Below are 5,811 nucleotides of genomic sequence, written 5' to 3' on the forward strand. Positions count from 1 at the left end.
CCGTTCATGTAATTGTATGGAGATACGTCGGGATAAGGCCTTTCACGTCGTTGTCTGGAGATACGGCGGGATAAGGCCGTTCACGTCATTGTTTGGAGATACTTCGGAATAAGGCCATTTACGTCATTGTCTGGTGATACGGCGGAATAAGGCCGATCGTCATTTTCTGGAGATACTGCGGGATAAGGCCGTTAATGTCATTGTATGGAGATGAGGCGGGACAAGGCCGAGTGCGTCATAGTATGGAGATACGGCGAATAATGCCGTTTACGGCATTGTATTGAGATACGGCGGGATAAGGACGTTTACGTCATTGTATGGAGATACGGCGGGATAAGTCCGAGCACGTCATTGTATGGAGATACGGCGGAATAATGGCGAGCACGTCATTGTATGGAGATACGGCGGAATAATGGCGAGCACGTCATTGTATGGAGATACGGCGGAATAATGCCAGGTACGTCATTGTATGGAGATACGGCGGAGTAAGTCCGAGCACGTCATTGTATGGAGATACGGCGGAATAATGCCGGTTACGTCATTGTATGGAGATACGGCGGGATAAGGCCGAGCACGTCATTGTATGGAGATACGGCGGAATAATGGCGAGCACGTCATTGTATGGAGATACGGCGGAATAATGGCGAGCACGTCATTGTATGGAGATACGGCGGAATAATGCCAGGTACGTCATTGTATGGAGATACGGCGGAATAAGTCCGAGCCCGTCATTGTATGGAGATATGGCGGAATAAGGTCATTTACGTCATCGTATGAAGATACGGCGGAATAAGGCCGAGCTTCATTTTCTGGAGATACGAAGGGATAAGGCCGTTTACGTCATTGTCTGGAGATACCGAGATACGGCGGAATAAGGCTGAGCGTCATTGTCTGGAAATATGGTGGGATAAGGCCGTTAATGTCATTGTCTGGGGATGAGGCGGGATAAGGCCGAGCACGTCATTGTATGGAGATACGGCGGAATAAGTCCGAGCACGTCATTGTATGGAGATACGGCGGAATAATGCCAGGTACGTCATTGTATGGAGATACGGCGGAGTAAGTCCGAGCACGTCATTGTATGGAGATACGGCGGAATAATGGCGAGCACGTCATTGTATGGAGATACGGCGGAATAATGGCGAGCACGTCATTGTATGGAGATACGGCGGAATAATGCCGGTTACGTCATTGTATGGAGATACGGCGGGATAAGGCCGGTTAAGTCATTGTCTGGAGATACGGCGGGGGGAGGCTTTTCATTTCGTTGTCTGGAGATACGGCGGGATAAGGCCGTTCATGTAATTGTATGGAGATACGTCGGGATAAGGCCTTTCACGTCGTTGTCTGGAGATACGGCGGGATAAGGCCGTTCACGTAATTGTATTGAGATACGGCGGGATAAGGCCGTTTAAGTCATTGTTTGGAGATACGTCCGAATAAGGCCATTTACGTCATTTTATGGAGATACGGCGGAATAAGGCCGAGCTCGTCATTGTCTGGGGATGAAGAGGGATGAGGCCGAGCACGTCATTGTTTGGAGATACGGCGGAATAATGTCGTTTATGTCATTGTATGGAGATGAGGCGGGATAAGGCCGAGCGCGTCATAGTATGGAGATACGGCGGAATATTGCCGTTTACGTCATTGTTTGGAGATACGGCGGGATAAGGCTGTTTACGTCATTGTATGGAGATACGGCGGGATAAGGCCGTTTACGTCATTATCTGGAGATACGGCGGGATAAGGCCTTTTACGTCGTTGTCTGGAGAAATGGGGGGATAGGGCCGAGCACATCATTGTATGGAGATCCGGCGCGTCATTGTCTGGAGATACGGCGGGATAAGGCCTTTCACGTCATTGTCTGGAGATACTGCGGAATAAGGCCGATCGTCATTGTCTGGCGGTACTGCGGGATAAGGCCGTTAATGTCAGGTTAGGGAGATGAGGCGGGATAAGGCCGAGCACGTCTTTGTATGGAGATACGGCGGGATAAGGCCGTTCACGTCATTGTCTGGGGATACGCGGAATAAGGCCATTTACGTCATTGTCTGGAGATACTGCGGAATAAGGCCGATCGTCATTGTCTGGCGGTACTGCGGGATAAGGCCGTTAATGTCATTGTATGGAGATGAGGCGGGATAAGGCCGAGCACGTCTTTGTATGGAGATACGGCGGGATAATGCGGTTCACTTCATTTTATGGCGATACAGGGGGATAAGGCCGTTAATGTCATTGTCTAGAGATACGGCGGAATAATGCCGTTTACGTCAATGTATGGAGATACGGCGGAATAATGCCGTTTACGTCATTGTCTGGAGATACGGCGAAATAAGGCCATTTAGGACAATGTATGGAGATACGGCGGAATAAGGCCAAGCACGTCATTGTCTGGAGATGAGGCGGGATAAGGCCCAGCACGTCTTTGTATGGAGATACGGCGGAATATTGCCGTTTACGTCATTGTATGGAGATACGGCGGGATAAGGCCTTTCACGTCATTGTCTGGAGATACGGCTGAATAAGGCCATTTACGTCATTGTATGGAGATACGGCGGGATAAGGCCTTTCACGTCATTGTTTGGAGATACGGTGGAATAAGGCCATTTATGTCAATGTATGGATTTACGGCGGAATAAGGCTGATCAAGTCATTGTCTGGAGATGAGGAGGGATAAGGCTGAGCACGTCATTGTCTGGAGATACGGCGGAATAATGCCGTTTACGTCATTGTATGGAGATACGGCGGAATAATGCCGAGCACGTCATTGTATAGAGATACGGCGGAATAAGGTCGAGTACGTCATTGTATGGAGATACGGCGGAATAATACCGTTTACGTCATTGTATGGAGATACGGCGGAATAAGGCCGAGCGTCATTGTCTGGAAATATGGCGGAATAAGGCCGTTAATGTCATTGTCTTGGGATGAGGCGGGATAAGGCCGAGCACGTCATTGTATGGAGATTTGGCGGAATAATGCGTTTACGTCATTGTATGGAGATACGGCGGGATAAGGACGTTTACGTCATTATCTGGAGATACGGCGGGATAAGGCCGTTTAAGTCATTGTCTGGAGATGAGGCGGGATAAGGCCGTTTACGTAATTGTATGGAGATACATCGGCATAAGGCCTTTCACGTCGTTGTCTTGAGATACGGCGGGATAAGGTCGTTCACGTAATTGTTTGGAGATACTGCGGGATAAGGCCGTTAATGTCATTGTATGGAGATACGGCGGGATAAGGCCGTTTACGTCATTGTCTGGAGATACGGAGGGATATTCCGTTTACGTCATTGTAATGAGATACGGCGGGATAAAGCCGTTTACGTCATTGCCTGGAGTTGTGGCGGGGGGGAGGCCTTTCACGTTGTTGTCTGGAGATACGGCGGGATAAGTCCGTTCACGTAATTGTATGGAAATACGGCGGGATAAGGCCATTTATGTCATTGTATGGAGATACGGCGGGATAAGGCCGTTCACGTCATTGTCTGGAGATGAGGAGGGATAAGGCTGAGCACGTCATTGTCTAGAAATACGGCGGAATAATGCCGTTTATGTCATTGTATGGAGATACGGTGGAATAAGGCCATTTACGTCATCATATGAAGATACGGCGGATTAAGGCCGAGCCCGTCATTATCTGGAGATACGGCGGAATAAGGCCGAGCTTCATTGTCTGGAAATACGGCGGGATAATTCCGTTTACGTCATTGTAAGGAGATACGGCGGGATAAAGCCGTTTACGTCATTGTCTGGAGTTGTGGCGGGGGGAGGCCTTTCACGTCGTTGTCTGGAGATACGGCGGGATAAGGCCGTTCACGTAATTGTAAGGAGATACGGCGGGATAAGGCCATTTATGTCATTGTATGGAGATACGGTGGAATAAGGCCGAGCACGTCATTGTCTAGGGAAACGGCGGAATAAGACCGAACGTCATTGTTTTAAGATACTGCAGGATAAGACCGTAAATGTCATTGTCTGGAGAAGAGGCGGGATAAGGCCGAGCGCATCATAGTATTGAGATACGGTGGAATATTGCCGTTTACGTCATGGTATTGAGATACGGCGGGATAAGGCGGTTTACGTCATTGTCTGGAAATACGTCGGGATAACGCCTTTCACGTCGTTGTCTGGAGATATGGCGAGATCAGGCCGTTCACGTAATTGTATGGAGATACGGCGGGATAAGGCCTTTCACGTCGTTGTCTGGAGATACGGCAGGATAAGGCCATTTACGTCATTGTATGGAGATACTGCGGGATAAGGCCGTTCATGTCATTGTCTGGAGATACGGCAAAATAAGGCCATTTACGTCAATGTATGGAGATACAGCGGAATAAGGCCGAGCACGTCATTGTCTGGAGATACGGCGGAATATGGCCGTTAATATCATTGTCTGGAGATGAGGCGGGATAAGGCCGAGCACGTCTTTGTATGGAGATACGGCGGAATAAGACCGAGCACGTCATTGTATGGAAATACGGCGGGATAAGGCCGTTCACGTAATTGTATTGAGATACGGCGGGATAAGACCTTTCACGTCATTGTTTGGAGATACGTCGGAATGAGGCCATTTACGTCATTGTATGGAGATACGGCGGAATAAGGCCGAGCATGTCATTGTCTGGAGACGAGGAGGGATAAGGCTGAGCACGTCATTGTCTGGAGATACGGTGGAATAATGCCGTTTATGTCATTATATGGAGATACGGCGGAATAAGGCCAAGCGTCATTGTCTTGAGATACGACGGAATAAGTTCGTTAATGTCATTGTCTGGAGATGAGGCGGGATAAGGCCGAGCACGTCTTTGTATGGAGATACGGCGGGATAAGGCCGTTTACGTCATTGTCTGGAGATACGACGGGATAGGACCATTTACGTCGTTGTCTGGAGATATGGCGGGATAGAGCCATTTACGTCATTGTCTGGAAATACGGCGCGTTATTGTTTGGGGATACGGCGGGATAATGCCGTTTACGTCATTGTACGGAGATACGGCGGGATAAGGCCGTTTTTGTCATTGTCTGGAGATACGGCGGGATAAGGCCGTTTACGTCTCAGTCTGGAGATACGGCGGGATAATGCTATTTACGTCATTGTATGGAGATACGGCGGGATAAGGCCATTTACGTCAATGTATGGAGATACAGCGAAATAAGGCCGAGCACGTCATTGTCTGGAGATGAGGAGGGATAATACCGAGCACTTCATTGTTTGGAGATACGGCGGAATAATGCCGTTGATGTCATTGTATTGAGATACGGCGGGATAAGGCCGTTTACGTCATTGTCTGGAGATACGGCGGAATAAGGCCGTTAATGTCATTGTCTGGAGATGAGGCGGGATAAGGCTGAGCACGTCTTTGTATGGAGATACGGCGGAATAATGCCGTTTAAGTCATTATCTGGAGATACGACGGAAAAAGGCCGTTTACGTCATTATATGGAGATACGGCTTGATAAGGCCGTTTTCGTCATTGTCTGGAGATACGGCGGGGGGAGGCTTTCACGTCGTTGTCTGGAGATACGGCTGGAAAAGGCCGTTCACGAAATTGTATGAAGATACGGCGGAATAAGGCCGTTAATGTCATTGTCTGGAGATGAGGCGGGATAAGGCTGAGCACGTCTTTGTATGGAGATACGGCGGACTAATGCCGCTTACGTCATTGTATGGAGATACGGCGGGATAAGGCCGAGCACGTGTTTGTATGGAGATACGGCGGAATAATGCCATTTACATCATTATCTGGAGATACGACGGAAAAAGGCCGTTTACGTCATTATATGGAGATACGGCGGAATAAGGCCG

This window comes from Mizuhopecten yessoensis, unplaced genomic scaffold (assembly GCF_002113885.1).
Source record: "Mizuhopecten yessoensis strain PY_sf001 unplaced genomic scaffold, ASM211388v2 scaffold9985, whole genome shotgun sequence".
Lineage (NCBI taxonomy): Eukaryota > Metazoa > Mollusca > Bivalvia > Pectinida > Pectinidae > Mizuhopecten > Mizuhopecten yessoensis.